The 19,214-nt window shown below is 43.1% G+C and overlaps 1 protein-coding gene and 1 long non-coding RNA gene across 9 annotated transcripts in view; one reads left to right on the forward strand and one right to left on the reverse strand.

The window, feature by feature from the left end:
- The window catches only part of GCNT1 (glucosaminyl (N-acetyl) transferase 1), a 114,089-nt gene that overhangs the window by 25,863 nt on the left and 69,012 nt on the right, over positions 1–19,214 (forward strand). The window lies entirely within an intron of this gene.
- Positions 5,654–19,214, reverse strand: part of LOC134728578 (uncharacterized) — a 33,076-nt gene continuing 19,515 nt past the window's right edge. The window contains exon 3 of one of the 2 annotated variants that reach the window (XR_010109144.1): positions 5,654–6,451. This is a non-coding gene — a long non-coding RNA (uncharacterized LOC134728578). Of the gene's footprint in view, positions 6,452–10,718; positions 15,176–19,214 lie in introns of those variants that run through there. The other variant, XR_010109145.1, reaches the window with a different exon arrangement.

Raw genomic sequence — 19,214 nt, forward strand, 5'->3', positions numbered from 1 at the left:
TTAAAATAAATTATTTAGAGAGAGGGGTCTTGCTATGTTGCCCAGTCTGGCCTTGAACTCCTGGGCTCAAGCAATTCTCCAGGCTCAGCCTCCCATTTAGCTGGGATTGCAGGCACAAGCCACCACACCCAGCCCAAAGTATAACAGTTATGACTAAGGACATCCAGCTAGCATGCTACATAGATTGAGAATATGTTTAAGAATCTACTATGGCTGAGTGTGGTGGCTCACACCTGTAATCCCAGCACTTTGGGAGGTGGAGCCAGGAGGATCAATTGAGCTCAGGAGTTTAAGATCAGCCTGAGCAACATAGCAAGACCTCTTCTCTACTAAAAATAATTTTTAAAAAATAGCCAGGCTTGGTGGCATGCAGCTGTGGTCCCAGGTACTTGGGAGGCTGAGGCAGGAGGATGGCTTGAGGCCAGAAGTTCAAGATTGCAGTGAGCTAAAATCACACCACTGCACTCCAGCCTGGGTGACAGAACAAGACCCTATCTCAAAAGGAAAAAAAAAAAAAAAAAAAGAATCCACTATGAAAGGAAACATTTCATTCTCAAAACAAACAAATGAAAAATCCTCTCATCTTCCTGTTAGTGGTGGTTCTGAATGTTTGATATTTTTTCCTCATGGGGTCAAAAAGTACCTAAGTATATAAATGCAAGTGGAAAAATAGGGGATAGAAATCAGATATTGACAGTTTTACCATTTTCACTTGTGTGCAAATTGTTAATATGAATGTGGAAATATAAAGCACTGAGGCAAATCAAAATGTTTTATTAAACAAGTGTCAGCAATTCACCTTTATAACAATTATAAATAAACTTGTTAGATTTTCCTGGACAATGCCAGCATTTGGATTTTTACAAATAAGTAAATGTTGGCTGGGCACAGTGGCTCACACCTGTAATCCTAGCATTTTCGGAGGCCAAGTCGGGCAGATCACACGAGGTCAGGAGTTTAAGACCAGCCTGGCCAACATTGTAAAACCCCATCTCTACTTAAAAAAAATACAAAAATTAGCTGACCATGGTGGTGTGTGCCTGTAGTCCCAGCTACTAGGGAGGCTGAGGCATGATAATTGCTTGAACCCAGGAGGGAGGCTGAGTGAGCCGAGATGGAGCCATTGCACTCCAGCCTGGATGAGAGAGCAAGACCCTGTCTCAAAAAAAAAAAAAAAACCACAACAAAAAACAACCCACACAATTTAATGTCTTATTGATGGCAACTCAATTTGTTTGTAGGTTTTTTTTTTTTTTTTTGGAAATGGTCTCGCTTTGTCATCCAGGGTGAAGTGCAATGGCTCAATCACAGCTGTCTGCAACCTCCACCTCCTGGGCTCAAACAATTCTCCTTCCTCAGCCTCCCAAGTAGCTGGGACTACACATGCAAGCCACCACACCCGACTAATTTTTGTGTTTTTTGTAGAGCCAGGGTTTTGCCATTATGTTAGTTCATTCTTAGGCTGCTATGAAGAAATATCCAGGACTGGGTAATTTATAAAGAAAAGAGGTTTAATTGACCCACAGTTCTGTATGGCTGGGGAGGCCTCAGGAAACTTACAATCATGGTGGATGACACCTCTTCACAGGGCAGCAGGAGAGAGAATGAGTGCAAGAAGGGGAAACAGCAGATGCTTATAAAACCATCAGATTTCATGAGAACTCACTCACTGTCATGAGAACAGCATGGGAGAAACCACCCCCATGATTCAATTATTAATACCTCCCACCGGGCCCCTCTCACGACACATGGAGATTATGGGAATTAAAATTCAAGATGAAATATGAATGGGAACACAGCCACACCATATCAGCCATGTTGCCCAAGATGGTCTCGAACTCCTGAGCTCAAGAGATCCACCCGCCTCGGCCTCCCAAAGTGCCAGGATTACAGGTGTGAACCACGGCACTCAGCAGTAGCATCTTAATCTACGGTATATTTCATCCATTCACTATGCAGATAGATAGTTCTTGATTTATGTTAATTTTATTTATAATTTTTTGGCTTTATTATGGTGGAACAATGATATGCATTCAGTAGAAACCATACTTTGAGTACCTATACAACCATTCTGGTGTTTTTTGTTTTCATTTTGTTTTGGTTTTTTTGAGACAGGGTTTTGCTCTATCACCCAAGCTTGAGTGCAGTGGTGTGATTATGGCTCACTGCACTCACTGCAGCCTTGACCTCCTAGGCTCAAGTGATCCTCCCACCTCAGCCTCCAGAGTAGCTGGAACTACAGGTGCATGCCACCATGCCCAGCTAATTTTTGTATTTTTTGTAGAGACTAGGTTTCTCCATGTTGCCCAGGCTGGTCTCAAACTCCTGGGCTCAAGCAGTCTGCCTGCCTCAGCCTCCCAGATTGCTGGGATCATAGGCATGAGTCACTATGCCTGGCCTAACCATTATTTTTTTCACTTTCAGTACAATATTCAATAAATTACATGAGATATTCAACACTATTATAAAATAACCTTTGTGTTCAATGATTTTGCCCAATGGTAGACTAATGTAATAAGTATTCTGAGCACATTTAAGTTAAGCTAGGCTAAACTATGATCCTCAGCAGGTTAGGCATATTAAATGTATTTTTGACTTAAGGTATTTTCAATTTATGATGGGTTTAGCAGGACATAACCCCATTGTAAACTGAGAAATATCTATACTTTTCTAACTTAGTCGTCCATGATCACCACCACCATTGCCATCACCCTTGCCATTAGGCATCATGTTTTCCTCCTTGGAGGTTGCCGTGGTTTAAATGTGTCCCCCAAAGTTCATGTGTTGGAAACTTAATCCCTAATGATGCAATGCTGTTGGGAAGTGGGGCCTAATTGGAGGTGTTTTGGTCATGAGAGTTCCAACCTCATGAATGAATTAATGCCAATTATAAAAAGGCTGACACTGTGAGCTCATTCTCCTGCTCTCTTGCACCCTCCCTTTGCCTTTCCCCCATGGGATGATGCAGCAAGAAGGCCCTTGCAAGATGCTGGCCCCATGACCTTGAACTTCCTAGTCTTCAAAACTGTAAGCCAATAAATTTCTGTTTATTATAAATTATCCAGTCTCATGGATTCTGTTATAACAGCACAAAACAGACTAAAACAGAGGTCAGTCATCACAGTTACCGGTTTTGGCAAGCTTTTAATGAACAAAAGAATCACTTAATTTGTACTGCAAAATGGCATGTTTCCTGCAGATCTGCAATGAGAAAGGAACAGATGATGTTACACTTTTTTTCTCAAGCTTCCATGAGATGGGGATTCAACAACTCTTCTAGGAATCATATAAGCTATGACGTAGTTTGATGAAATCCATAGAAGTGAACTGATTTAATGCCATCATTAAAATTTCCACTGTAGAATGGCAAGGAATTTATTGAGATAGTATCCTTTTTGTTGTTGGTGTTTCTAAATACAATCTGAAATAATTTGTTAGATCAAAGGCTTGCTTTTCCTTGAACCTGACAGAGTTGGTTCACAGTAAAATTTACCACATCAGAACTATTTGTTGACATATTACTTTCTACCTTGCATTCAGCACTAGATGCTAGAGATTACAAAGAATGGTTTGCCTTGGAATCAAAGGTGTAGCAATTGACTGTGTAAACATTTTCTGAACTGTGATGTTGCTAAGAAGCCAGCAGGAGTGGGGGAAGAATTGAAGAGTGAAATGAATATCCATCCTTATAGACAGGCAAAAATCAGACTGTAATATTTTGTTTAATCTTATAAAACGTATCTAGTATTTCAACACTTTAAAAGTCCTTGCATTTTTCAAAAGCTAAGCAGAACCTGGAATCAAGGCCTGGATCCTGGGGAAGCAGTCTGTGCAGCAGGAGCCTGCCTCGGGTGCACATTTGAACTAGGGGAAAAAAAGTTGCTTCTACCTGTAGTGCCTCTCCAGCTTCCACTACTGACACAGCTTAACATTGTGCCAACACACAAAGGAACAGTATTTAAAAGACCTAGGTCCATTTTCACAGAGTAGGTAATGAATGAATTTGGAACTGAGAGGCAATAAATGGATAATAGCACAGCAATTAATGTGGACTGGTGTCGAACTTCAGGTAAGGCTGGATCTTGGAGTAGCCCAAAAAGTTTATAATAAATAAACTCTTTTTTCATCTCAAAAAAAGAAAAAAACTAGATAGACAAGACCTGGGCCTTAAAGTCTTTCTGTTTCACAGAGCACGCTGAGTAATATAAAACTGGATGATAGATAACTAAATCTCTTTTTGTGCCCTATTCAAAATGGAAAGGTCAAAAGTTGCATATTGGTGTTAAGACAAAGGTGATTCATTCACCACACCTCAGAAAAGAGTAAAAATGAAATTAGCCATCTTGTAACTAAAATCAACACAAATGTACTTGGTCTAGAACTTTCAATAAAAAAGGACATCGAGGCCGGGAGTGGTGGCTCACGCCTGTAATCCCAGCACTTTGGGAGGCCAAGGCGGGTGGATCATGATGTCAGGAGATTGAGACCATCCTGGCTAACACAGTGAAACCCCGTTTCTACTAAAAATACAAAAAATTAGCCAGGCGTGGTGTCACGCGCCTGTAGTCCCAGCTACTTGGGAGACTGAGGCAGGAGAATGGCGTGAACCCAGGAGGTGGAGCTTGCAGTGAGCCGAGATCGTGCCACTGCACTCCAGCCTGGATGACAGAACGAAACTCCGTCTTAAAAAAAAAAAAAAAAAAGACATTGAACCATCACAAAAAGTTCACATGAAAAACGTCACCCAAAGCTAGTAAGGAATAGTATTTTAATTTATTTTTTCAGACGGAGTTTCGCTCTTGTTGCCCAGGCTGGAGTGCAATGGCACGATCTTGGCTCACTGCAACCTCCGCCTCTCAGGTTCAAGTGATTCTCCTGCCTCAGCCTCCTGAGTAGCTGGGATTAAAGGTGCCCGCCAACACGCCCGTCTAATTTTTGTACTTTTAGTAGAGACAGGATTTCACCATGTTGGCTAGGCTTGTCTTGAACTCCTGACCTCAGGTGATCCACCCACCTCGGCCTCCCAAAGTGCTGGGATTACAGTCATGAGCCACTGCACCCGGCCTTAATTTAATTTTTAAAATACGTATTATTTACTCAAAAATATGGACAACCAAGCTTATGTAACAGCCCAGTGGGTTCATGTTGCCTGCTACCTAGACAAAGCCAACTTATCAAGAGAGGGGAATTGTAACACAGAAAGAGTTTAATTCATGCAGAGCTGGCTGTATAGGAGACCTGAGTTTTATTATCACTGAAATCGGTCTCCCTGAAAAGTTAGAGATGGGGGTTTTTAAGGACAATTTGGTGTGTCAGGGTCGGTGAGTCAAGAGCGCTGATTGGTTGGGTCAGAGATTAAATCATAGAGAGTCGAAGCTGTCCTCTTGTGCTGAGTCAGTTTTTGAGTAGGGGCCACAAGATCAGATGAACCAGTTGATTGATCTGGGTGGTGCCAGCTGATCCATCAAGTGCAGGGTCTGCAAAATATCTCAAGCACTGATCTTAGGTTTTACAACAGTGATATTGCCTACCCAGGAGCAATTTGGGGAGGGTCAGAATCTTGTAGCCTCTAGCTGCATGACTCCTAAACCAAAATTTCTAATCTTGTGGCTAATTTGTTAGTCCTACAAATGCAGCCTAGTCCCGAGGCAGGAAGGAGGTTTGTTTTGGGAAAGGGCTGTTATCATCTTTGTTTCAAAATTAAACAATAAACTAAGTTCCCTCCAAAGTTAGTTCGTCCCGCGCTCAGGAATGAACAAGGACAGCTTGGAGGTTAAAAGGAAGATGGAGTTGGTCAGGTCAGATCTCTTTCACTGTAATAATTTTCTCAGTTATAATTTTGCAATGGTGGTTTCCATTCTAGCCCTTTGGGAGGCCAATGTAGGAGGATTGCTTGAGCCCAGCAGTTCAAGACGAGCCTGGGCAACATGGCGAAGCCCTGTCTTCGCAAAAAATACATAAATTAGGCAGGCATGGTGATGCATGCCTGTAGTCCCAGCTACTCAGGAGGCTGAGGTGGGAGGATCACTTGAGCCCAAGAGGTCAAGGCTGCAGGGAGCTGTGATCATGCCACTACACTCCAGATTGGGTGACAGAGAGAGATCATGTGTCAAAAAAAAGAAAAGAAAAATTAAATTAGATAATAAATTTAAGAACAGGCTGGGAGTGGTGGTTCACGCCTGTAATCCCGCACTTTGGGAGGCTAAGGCAGGTGGATCACCTGAGGTCAGGAGTTCGAGACCAGCCTGGCCAACATAGCGAAACCCCGTCTCTATTAAAAATACAAAAAATCAGCCAGGCGTGGTGGCGGGCACCTGTAATCCCAGCTACTCGGGGGTGGCAGAGGGTAGGGCTGAGGCAAGAGAATCGCTTGAACCTGGGAGGCGGAGGTTGCAGTGAGCTGAGATCATGCCATTGCACTTCAGCCTGGGCAACAAGAGTGAGACTCCGTCTAAAAAAACAAAACAAAACAAGAATAAATATTCATTGTTATGGGCTGAATTGTGTCATCCCCAAATTCATAAGTTAAAGTCCTAACCCCTAGTTCCTCAGAATTGACTGTGTTAGTTAAAATGAGATCATTAGGGTCAGCTCCAATCCAAAATGACTAGTATCCTTATATGACAAAGAAATTTAAACACAGACATACACAGAGAAAAGACCATCTGAGGACACAGGGAGAAGACAGCCATCTGCAAGATAAGGAGAGAGTCCTCAGGAGACACTAATTCTGCCAACACCTTTTTTTTTTTTTTTTTGAGATAGGGTCTCACTGTGCTGCCCAGGCTGGAGTGTAGTGGCACAGTCTTGGCTCACTGCAGCCTTGACGTTCTGGGCTCAAGAAATCCTCCTACCTCAGCCACTACAGCTACACACCCATGCTCAGTTAATTATTGTATTTTTTGTAGACACAGCGTTTCACCAAGTTGCCCAGGCTGGTCTCAAACTCCTGGGCTCAAGCGATCTGCCTGCCTCGGCCTCCCAAAGTGCTGGTATTACAGGCGTGAGCCACCATGCTTGGCCAGGGGTAATATACTTCTGACAGGGGTATAAATTGGTATTACCTTCTGAAGGAAAATTTGGCAATAAATATTAACCTTAGAAAGTGAATACACTTTGACATATCAGTTATACTTTTGAGAATGAATGATATAGAAATATCAATGTTGTCAAAGATGTTTATTACAGCATAGTTTATACATGTGAAAAATTATAAATTTCCTGATAATAAAAATTAAAAGGATTAGTTGAGGAAATGTTAGCTCTTGGCATGTAATCCCAGCACTTTAGGAGGCAAAAGTGGGCAGATCACTTGAGGCCAGGAGTTCGAGACCACCCTGGCCAACATGGTGAAACCGCATCTCTACTAAAAGCACAAAAATCAGCATGGTAGCACACACCTGCAGTCCCAGATAGTTGGGAGGCTGTGGCACGAGAATTGCTTGAACCCGGGAGGTGGAAGTTGCAGTGAGCCAAGATCACGACACTGTAATCCAGACTGGGCAACAGAGCAAGACTCTATCTCAAAAACAAAACAAACAAACAAACAAACAAAAAACACATGAAAAACATTAAAGGCCGAGGCGGGCGAATCACAAGGTCAGGAGATCGAGACCATCCTGGCTAATACGGTGAAACCCCGTCTCTACTAAAAATACAAAAAATTAGCCGGGCGTGGTGGCTGGCGCCTGTAGTCCCAGCTACTCGGGAGGCTGAGGCAGGAGAATGGCATGAGCCCGGGAGGTGGAGCTTGCAGTGAGCCGAGATCGTGCTACTGCACTCCGGCCTGGGTAAAAGAGCGAGACTCCGTCTCAAAAAAAAAAAAAAAAAGAAACTTTAAAAAAAAAGAGACAGAGAAATGGAGAAATGTTGGCTCCTTAAGCTAAAATACAAGTAGTCATTACAATTGCTATTTTGGCAGGTCAATTAGATATGCATAAATTTATTTGTTTAATTTATGAGCTATTTTAAATACACAAAATAAATGAGAATAATATGAATACCTATCACTGATTTTAAAAATGTTAATATTTTGATATATTTGCTTTTTTTGACTTCTGTTTTTAAAAAGAAACAGAACATTATAGATCCAGTTAAATAATCTTTGTGCCCCTCCCCAATGGTATTTTCCTCCCACCACCATCTTCATCCTCTGAATGGTAACCATTGTCAAAATTCCCTTCACTCAACATCGTATTTTCAAGATACCTTTACTTTGAATAATGTAGCTGTTGCGTATTCTATTTTTTTTTTTTTTTTTGAGACAGAGTTTCGCTCTTGTTGCCCAGGCTGGAGTGCAATGGCGCGATCTCAGCTCACCACAACCCCTGCCTCCTGGGTTCAAGCGATTCTCCTGCCTCAGCCTCCTGAGTAGCTGGGATTACAGGCGTGCACCACCACACCCGGCTAATTTTGTATTTTTAGTAGAGACGAGGTTTCTCCATGTTGGTCAGGCTGGTCTCAAACTCCCGACCTCAGGTGATCTGCCTGCCTTGGCCTCCCAAAGTGTTGGGATTACAGGCGTGAGCCACCACGCCAGGCCTCTTTTTTTATTATTATAGCTTTTATTTTAGGCTCAGGGATACATGTGCAGGTTTGATCTTAATATTTAGATAAACTGCACATCACAGGGGTTTGGTGTACAGATTATTTCATCCCCCAGGTAATATATTGCCCAATATTTCTTCTAATTGTGACATAATATTCCATTATATGAGTACACTATAATATACATTTCTCTTCTTCTTTTGATCAGTCACTTTGTTCGGTTTTTTTCTGATTCTATTCCTATAGCATGCACAAGGTTGCCATGAGCATTCTTGTACCTATTTCCTTGGGCACATGTGTGAGATTTTCTCCAAGGTGTATATTTAAGATTTGAATTGCTGAGGCATTGAGTATATGCATCTTTAACTACACTAGATATTGCCTCAATGCTTTGCAAAGTGGTTGTATCAATTTATACTCCCATTGTGTATCAAGTAGTTTTTGCTGTGTAGCAAATCATTCCTTAATACAGTGGCCTAAAAACCAACATTTATTATTCCTCATGATTTTTTGGATTGGCAGCCTGTTCTCCTGGGCTGGTGATCTTGGCCAGGGCTGGATTTTCTAAGATAGCTTATTCATATGTGACAGCTGGAGTCTCTCTCATCATTTAGGAGGCTAGGTCCAGCTTGCTCACACACAAGCAGAAAGATTCTTGCCAGCAAGAAAGTACAAACCCTAATGAATAGAAGGTTTTCAAGCCTCTGTTTTCTTTCTTTCTTTTTTTTTTTTTTTTTTTGAGACGGAGTCTCGCTGTCTCCTAGGCTGGAGTTCAGTGGCACAATCTCGGCTCACTGCAAGCTCCGCCTCCCGGGTTACTGCCATTCTCCTGCCTCAGCCTCCTGAGTAGCTGGGACTAGAAGCGCCCGCCACCACGCCCGGCTAATTTTTTGTATTTTTATTAGAGATGGGGTTTCACTATGTTAGCCAGGATGGTCTCGATCTCCTGACCTTGTGATCTGCCCGCCTTGGCCTCCCAAAGTGCTGGGATTACAGGCGTGAGCCACCATGCCCAGCCTCAAGCCTCTATTTTCATCACATTTGCAAATGTCCCATTAGCCAAAGCAAGGCACATGACCAAGCTCAGATTCAAGGGGCAGAGAAATATACTCTAGCCTTTGGTGGCAAAAGAGACAAAATTATATGGTAAAGCGTTATGCATACAGGAATGGGAGAAATATGTGGCTGTTTTTTTGCAACCTACTATATACTGGTAGTGGGTGAAAGTTCTATTTCCCTACATTCTTGACAACACTTGGTATTACATGACTTTTAAATTTTTTGCCAATCCGAGAAGGATTTAAAAAATCTCATTATTGTTTCTATTTTAATTTGCATTTTTCTGGTCATTAGTAAGGTTGTATATCTTTTCACATAATTATTGACAGAACACTCATTTTTTTTTTTTTAACAGGGTTTCACTCTGTTGCCCAGGCTGGAGTGCAGTAGTGGGATCATGGCTCCCTGCATCCTTGACCTCGGGGGCTCAAGTGATCCTTCCACCTCAGCCTCCTCAGTAACTGGGACTAAGGGTGCTTGCCACCATGTTCGACTAATTTTTTTTTTTTTTTTTTTTTGGTAGAAATGAGGTCTCACTATGTTGCCTAGGCTGGTCATGAACTCCTGAGCTCAAGCCATCCTCCTTCCTTGGTCTCCCAAAGTGCTGGGATTACAAGAATGAGCCACTGCACCTGGTCAGCCCTCTTTTTTTTTGAGACCAAGTCTCACTCAGTGGCCCAGGCTGAAGTGCAGTGGTGCAATCTCAGCTCACTGCAACCTCCGCCTCCCAGGCTCAAGTGATTCTTGTGCCTCAGCCCCCTGAGTAGCTGGGAATACAGGTGTACACCAAACCACACCCAGCTAATTTTTGTAATTTTAGTACAGATAGGGTTTCACCATGTTGGCCAGGCTGGTCTCGAACTCCTGACCTCAAGCAATCCACCTACCTTGGCCTCCCAAAGTGCCGGGATTACGGGCATGAGCCACTGTACCTGGCCTCATCTCTTAAAGTAACATGCACACACATACACAGGAAAAAGAATGAAAGAATATATATTGGAGTAGTTCAATTTGGGTAGTGGAGTTACAGATGATTTTTATTTTCTCATATCTAAATTTTCTAAAATGAACATCTGTTACAGAGGGAGGAAAGTAAATGAATATGTTAAAACGTCCTGGCAAAATCCCCAACTGGGCTAACAATAACTAGGTGCACTGAAATTTAGTTCTGACACTAACCACATGGAGTTAGCATCAGACTCCACAAGGTAAGGCTCAATCCTCCACAAGACTGCCCTCACGTCAGATGCCAGCCCTTAGCAGGGACCCCAGGTCATCCATACTCTGACCTACTTGCTACAGATTTGGGGGTCCCATGATCCACTCAGTTTCAGTAACTTGCTAGGACAACTCACAGAACTCAGGAAAGTGCTACACTTATGATTATAATTTTATTATAAAAGTTACGCATAGGGTGAGGTCTGGGAGAGAACACAGAGCTTTCTTGCTCTCTCCTCTTGAAATCAGGAAACATCACCCTCCTAGCACATCAATGTGTTCACCAACCTGGAAGTCCCACTGAGCCTCCGTGACCAGAGTCTTTTATTGGGGTTTCATTATCTAGGCATGATTGATTTAATCACTGTCCACTTGATTGAACTCAATCTCCAGCCCCAGTCGCCTCTTTGGAAGTCGGGAGGTCAGGCTGATATCAAAGCGCCAACCCTCAAATTAAACGGTTGGTCTTTCCAGTGACCAGTCCCCTAGCTGTAGCCATCCAAGAGCCTGCCATTAATACCTCATTAGCACAACAAAGACTCCTATCCCTTAAGAAATTCCAGGCCAGCCACGTTGGCTCATGCCTGTAATTCCTGCACTTTATGAGGCGAGGTGGATGGATCAATTGAGGTCAGGAGTTTGAGACCAGCCTGGCCAGCATGGTGAAACCCCATCTCTATTAAAAATGCAAAAATTAGCCGGGTGTGGTCATGGGCACCTATAATCCCAGCTTCTTGAGAGCCTGAGGCAGAAGAATCGCTTAAACCCGCGAGGCAGAGGTGGCAGCAAGCTGAGATTGCACCACTGCACTCCAGTCTGGGCAACAGAGCAGAATTCTGTCTCAAGAAAAGGAAAGAAAAGGAAAGAAATTCCAAGGGTTTTAGAAGCTCCTTGCCAAAAGCATGAGACAAAGACCAAATTTTTTATTGGGTGACATAAATATACTACATTTAGTATATTACATAAAATACATTACATCTAGTCCAAAAAAAATGTAGGCAATCCAAATTAAAATTGTCTAGTGAAAATATGGGCAATTGAGTCTTAAAATGTCTAATATCTAGTTTAATATATTTGATTGTTTTTTGTTTTTTCAAGACAGGGTTTCACTCTGTTGCCCAGGCTCAAATGCAGTGGTGTAATCATGGCTCACTGCAGTCTCAACCTTCTAGGCTCAAGCGGTCCCACCTCAGCCTCCAGAGTAGCAGGGACTACAGGCACGCAGCACCATGTCTGGCTAATTTTTGTATTTTTTATAGAGACAGGGTTTTGCCATGTTGCCCAGGCTGGTTGAGAACTCCTGAGCCTAGGTGATCCACCTGCCTGGGCCTCCCAAAGTGCTGGGATTACAGGCGTGCTCCACTGTGCCCATCCTTAGTTTAATATTGTCTTTCACGTACTGATAGCAGTAGGAGGCAGTCAAATGACTAGGCAATGGGGTGGATCCCTGGTAAAACCCCACCTTCAAGCCAAAAGCAGTTTAAAGCCTGAAAGCCAAGCTAAAAGTCTTGCATAAACATAGGAACTGGATTGAGAATCTCTATTTGTCATGCTTTCCTTTGATTGATCCTCACCCTTCACCTATTTTATATATACCTTCTCTTTCCTAATTGTTTTTTTACAGTCATGCTCACCTTTGAACGGTGCCTTTGTTTTAGGCTTCTTTGGATACTCACAAACCAATTAGCATGCACTCCTGCCTTCTGAGCCCACAAAAGCCCCATACCCAGCCACACTGAGAGAGAGACCACCCGACCAAGTGGGAGACCACCCTTGTGGCCCCTCTCTACTGAGAGCTGTTTCATTAGCTGTTTCATCACTCAATAAAACTCTTCTCTGCCCTCCTCACCCTTCAATAGTCAGCATAATCTCATTCTTCTTGGATGCGAACCAAGAACTTGGGACCCCTCCGAATGCAGGTACAAAGACAACAGTAACACTGTAGCCCTCTGCCCTGCCCCCTCTTCGGAGCTCAGCAGTTGCCCCACGTAACGGAAAGCAGCAGGTCCAGGTCATCCCCAAACCCATGGGCTGGAGTGGGGCAATGGGACTGACAGAACTGTTAACGTGCCCCTGTTCATCAGGCTGTGGAGGGACTAAAACAGCTGTTAGCACACTGTAACACCCACTCTGGGGCTTTGGGGTTGCAGGTTTTGCTGTTTGTGTGCCATGGTGTACCCCTCATCTGTATGCTGGAGTCCACCATGGGAGTCACTTGCCACATGCCTGGGCCAGCCACTAGCCCCACATGTAGACTGCTCCTGTGCTGGCCTTTGGAGAGGCCAGCCAGACCCTGGACTCACTTGCCCACACACCCCCTCCTGCCAGGGGCTGAGTGCTACAGTCGCGGTGGCCACAGGATCCATGCTGGAGTGCAAGCCAGGCACAGTTTGGCAGGCTAAGTGGGCAGGGTGCCTCTTGCAGGGAGCCCTGGGCCGAGGGAAGCCTGGGCAAGGGTGTCACCAGCCGGAGGTTTCCTGCTGGCAAGGTGGTTGAGAAAAATCCTGCGTCAGTACCAGATAGTAGGCTGTGTGATGGATTTAAGACAACACGGGATTCTGACCCTTCCACTTTCTAGTGGCTGTGACTTCAGCCCTCAGTTTGTTGTCCTTCAGTGAAACTCCTCATATCCCTCAATTGTTGCAAAGTGCCACTGAGCTGATGCCTGTGAAAGAGCTCTGTAAAATTCAAAGTTATATAAAAATAATACAGCAGTTCCTCCTTATTCTTGGGTTCACTTAATCTATAACCTAAGAAGTAGAAGTTGCAACTACATGCTACATGACTCAGATCAGAGTCACATCTCTCTCAAGGCTTATAGTGTTTGGGGGATTTCAACAGCTTTTACATTTTATTTTCACATTATGCATAGGAAAAAGCATAGCACTTACAGGGTTCAGTACTATTAAGGATTTCGAGTATCCACTGGGGGTCTTGGAACGTATCCCCTGTGGATAAGGGGGGACTAATGTAGTATGATTATCATCATCAACAGCAGCTATGACACCAGGATAGATAGGCTAGAGAGAGCTCTCTGAGCCATAGGTCATGTTCAGGACTCACTATTGTGGGAAGTCAGGGACCCCGAATGGAGTGACTGGCTGGAGCCATGGCAGAGGAACATAAATTGTGATTTCATGGACATTTATCACTTCCCTAATAATACTTTTATAATTTCTTATGCCTGTCTTTAATCTCTTAATCCTGTTATCTTTGTAAGCTGAGGATGTATGTTACCTCAGGACCCTGTGATGATTGTGTTAACTGTACAAATTGATTGTAAAACGTGTGTTTGAACAACATGAAATCTGATTGTAAAACATGTGTGTTTGAACAATATGAAATCAGTGCACCTTGAAAACTAACAGAATAACAGCGATTTTAGGGAACAAGGGAAGACAACCTTAAGGTCTGACTGCCTGCGGGGTGGGGCAAAAAGAGCCATATTTTTCTTCTTGCAGAGAGCCTATAAATGGATGTGCAAGTTAGAGAGATATCGCTAAATTCTTTTCCTAGCAAGGAATATAATATTAAGACCCTAGGAAAAGAATTGCATTCCTGGGGAGAGGCCTATAAACAGCCACTCTGGGAGTGTCTGTCTTATGTGGTTGAGATAAGGACTGAAATACGCCCTGTCTCCTGCAGTACCCTCAGGCTTATTAGGGTGGGGAAGAAATCCTGCCCTGGTAAATTTGAGGTCAGACCAGTTCTCTGCTCTCGAACCATGTTTTCTGTTGTTTAAGATGTTTATCAAGACAATACGTACACAGCTGAACATAGACCGTCATCAGTAATTCTAATTTTGACCTTTGCCTTGTGATCTTTGCTTTTGTCCTTGCCCTGTTTCCTCAGAAGCATGTGATCTTTGTTCTCCCTTTTGCCCTTTGAAGCATGTGATCTTTGTGAGCTACTCCCTGTTCATACAGCCCCTCCCCTTTTAAAATCCCTAATGAAAACTTGCTGATTTTGTGGCTCGGCTGGGCATCATGGACCTACTGATATGTGATGTCACCCCCGGCGGCCCAGCTGTAAAATTCCTCTCTTTGTAGTCTTTCTCTTTATTTCTCAGACTGGCCGGCAATTATGGAAAATAGAAAGAACCTACGCTGAAACTTTGGGGGCAGGTTCCCCTGATAACTCACTGGTCCCAAATTCAGCCTCAAGAAGACTGAATTAGTCAGCTCCCACTACCATAACAAGATACCACAGGCTGTGTGGCTAAAACAACAGAATTTATTTCTTCACAGTTCTGGAGGCTAGCAATCCAAGAATAAGGTGCCAGCAAGGTTGGTTTCTGGTGAGGCTTCTCTTTCTGGTTTGTTGATGGCCATCTTCTCACTGTGTCTGTCCTCTTGTGTGTACCCACAAAGAGAGAGAAAGAGTTCTTAGGTGTCTTTTATTCTTCTTACAAGGACACTGGTCCTATTGTATTAAGGTCCCAGCCTTATGACCTCATTTAATGTTAATTACATTCTTAAAGCCCTATCTCCAAATACAGTCACATCAGAGGTTGGGACTTCAACATATGAATTTGGGGAGGGACACAATTAGGTCCATAACAAAGACCATAATCTTGAGTGGAAAAGAGTCCTAAGATTAGGGTTTTCACACAGTGAAGGGTCTTAAATTTATTGGTACGTTCAATCCTGGAGCACTTCTTTTAGTAAGAATGACAGAGTGCTAAGCAGTAGTTCCCATATCTTTTTTTTTTTTTTTGAGACAGAATCTCGCTCTGTCACCCAGGCTGGAGTGCAGTGGCATGATCTCGGCTCACTACAACCTCTGCCTCCTGGGTTCAATTCTTCCACCTCAGCCTCCCCAGTAGGTGGGATTACAGGCATGTGCCACCATGCCTGGCTAATTTTTGTGTTTTTAGTAGATATGGGGTTTCACCATGTTGCCCAGGATGGTCTTGAACTCCTGACCTCAGGTGATCCACCTACCTCGGCCTCCATCTTTTAAGAAAACATCTGTGTAACAAATTAGGATAGGGTTGTCCAAAGGGTGTTTGAGGAACATACCTTCCACAAGTGGTGGGAATTTGGGGGAAATTACACCATTTCCCTGCTTAGAAAGTCACAATGCCTTGGGAGGCAGAGGCAGGCAGATCACTTGAGGTCAGGAGTTCGAGATCAGCCTGGCCAACATGGTGAAAGCCCATCTCTGCTAAAAATACAAAAATTAACTGGGCATGGTGGCATGTGCCTGCCTGTAATCCCAGGTACTCCAGAGGCTGAGGCAAAAGAATCACTTGACCCTGGGAGGTGAAGGTTACAGTGAGCTGAGATCGCACCACTGCACTCTGCACTCCAGCCTGTGCGACAGAGTAAGACTCCATCTCAAAAAAAAAAAAAAAAAAAAAGGCACAATAGCATATTAAAAACTGAAAATTTCGTCCATTTACTCAAATAACATTTATTGATTTATTGAATGCCTACTATTTTCCAGGCACAAGCTGTGAGTAAGACAGGAATTAATAGGAGCAACCTAACCTAATATAGGAAGTAAAGGCAATGGATAGTTGAATGCTGACTCCCTCAAAATGGATGGATAGCACCAGGCTTAGTTCAGTGCTTGTTGAGGTAAGAGAGATTGTCAGACAGAAAACCAAACACTGCATGTTCTCACTCATAGGTGGGAATTGAACAATGAGAACACTTGGACACAGGGTGGGGAGCATCACACACCAGGGCCTGTCTTGGGGTGTGGGGAGGGGGAAGGGATAGCATTAGGAGATATACATAATGTAAATGACAAGTTAACGGGTGCAGCACACCAACATGGCACATGTATACATATGTAGCAAACCTGCACATAGTGCACATGTACCCTAGAACTTAAAGTATAATAATAAAAAAAGAAAAGAAAAAAATAAATATATGGGAAAAAAAAAGAGAGAGAGAGAGAGAGAGATTGTCAGAAACATGTGAACAAGAGCAACTCCATCTTGAATAGGAGCTGGGTAAAATAAGGCTGAAACCTACTGGGCTGCATTCCCAGACGGTTCAGCATTCTAAGTCACAGGATGAGCTAGGAGGTCGGCACTTAGATACAGGTCATGAAGATCTTGCTGATAAAAGAGTGTGCAGTAAAGAAGCCGGCCAAATCCCACCAAAACCAAGATGGCAATGAGAGCGACCTCTGATTATCCTTACTGCTACGCTCCCACCAGCGCCATGACAGTTTACAAATGCCATGGCAATGTCAGGAAGTTACCTTATATGGTCTAAAAAGGGGAGGCATGAATAATCCACCCTTTGTTTAGCATGTCATCAAGGAATAACCATAAAAATGGGCAACCAGCAACCCTTGGGGATGCTCTGTCTATAGAGTAGCCATTCTTTAGTCCCTTACTTTTCTACTATACTTGCTTTCACTTTACTCTATGGACTCGCCCTGAATTCTTTCTTTTGTGAGATCCGAGAACCATCTCTTGGGTTGTGGATCAGGACCCCTTTCTGGTAACAAGATCATTTTCATAACAAGAGTCTTACTGGCTTCTTGGAAGGGTGAGGGCAAAGCAGAATATTTATTAGGTTTGTGGAATCTGGAGTAAGGTGGCTATTTTGATATAGAGCTTGATTAGGATTGGACAAGTATGTGACACAATGGTTTAGCATTGGTGGACACAGCAAGGTGAGAGTTCCCAAGCATGTCTTAAAGAGTAAATGATCTTTTGATTGTATCTATTTTCCTTGGAAAGTGGTACTTACTTTAATGAGGATAAATTGAGTAGTCTAGTGTTTGGACTAATGGATTTTCAGAAAGTTCCTAGAACAAATAAAATTTTTGTCCATTTGAACCCAAAAGTATCTGAGACAGGTCTCAAGCAATTTAGAGACTTTATTTTGCCAAGGTTAAGGACATGCCTGTCACACAGCCTCAGGAAGTCCTGATGACATGTGCCCAAGGTGGTTGGGGTACATCTTGCTTTTATACGTTTTAGGGAGACATAATGCATCAATCAATACATGTAACGTTTACGTGGGTTTGATCTGGAAAGGTAGGACAACTCAAAGGGAGTGTAGGGGGTGGCTTCCAGGTCATAGGTAGATTTAAAATTTTTCTGATTGGTAACTGATTGAAAGAGTTATCGGTAGAAAGGAGACACGAATGTCTGGGTTATAATAAGGTGTTGCGGAGACTAAGGCCTTATCAGGCAGTTGAAGCTTCTCAGTAGCAGGCTTTTTAGAGAGTAGACTGTAAACGTTTCTTATCAGACTTAAGGTCTGTGTTGATGTTAATGCTGAAGGGGTATTATGGGGCATATGTGAGCCTCTCTTCCATCATGACTTGAATTAGTTTTTCAGGTTAACTCTGGAATGCCCCTGACTGAAAGGAGGGGTTCATTCAGATGATTAGGGGAGCTTAGAATTTAATTTTTTGTTTACAGCCATTTCATCCTTCTGGGTAAAAATTTCCTGAAATAAGAAAGTCAGGTAAATGTACCAGGGGTTTCCAATCTTTTGGCTTCCCTGGGCCACATTGGAAGAAGAATTGTCTTGGGCCACACATAAAATACACTAACATTAATGATAGCCAATGAGAAAAAAAAAAAACTCATAATGTTTTAAGAAAGTTTATGAATTTGTGTTGGGCTTCATTGAAAGCTCTCCTGGGCTGCATGCAGACTATGGGCCTTGGGTTGGACAAGCATGATAGATAGTAAGCCGTGTATGTGTGGGCAGTAAGTTTTGATTTCTCTAAAGAATCTTAACTTCCCTTACACATTTGACCACAACACTCTTTTCTTTTCTCGTCAGACTTATTAACATTTCAAAGAACAGACCATGATAAAACATGAAAGTAGGAAATAATTTCTATGAGAGTGTTGTAAGCCAGTGGTTCTGAAAGGGTAGTTCCCAGACCAGTAGCTTCAGTATCACCTGGGAACTTGTTAGAATTCCTCACCTACTAAATCAGAAACTCTGATGTGCAGTCAGCAATCTGTGTTTTCTTTTTGTTTTTCTTTTTTTTTTGAGAGAGAATCTCACTCTGTCTCCCATGCTGGAGTGCAGTGGTGTGATCCCAGCTCACTGCAACCTCCGCCTCCCAGGTTCAAGTGATCCCTCCACCTCAGCCTCCCTTGTAGCTTGGATTACAGGTGCGTGGCACCACGCCAGGCTAATTTTGGTATTTCTAGTAGAGATGGGGCTTCGCCATGTTGGCCAGGCTGGTCTCAAACTCCTGACCTCAGGTGATCTGCCCAACTTGGCCTCCCAAAGTGCTGGGATTACAGGCGTGAGCCACCGTGCCTGGCCTCATTTGTGTTTTTAAAAAGGAAAAGAAAAAATGAAAAAAAAATTTTGTCTGCATTTCCTTAGTAGAGATGGAGGTAAATCGGTTGTTGGTAAAAGCTGTGTGCGTCTTTCTTCAGATTGTGACTCATA

The sequence above is a fragment of the Pan paniscus genome, chromosome 11 (genome assembly GCF_029289425.2).
Source record: "Pan paniscus chromosome 11, NHGRI_mPanPan1-v2.0_pri, whole genome shotgun sequence".
Classification (NCBI taxonomy): Eukaryota; Metazoa; Chordata; class Mammalia; order Primates; family Hominidae; genus Pan; species Pan paniscus.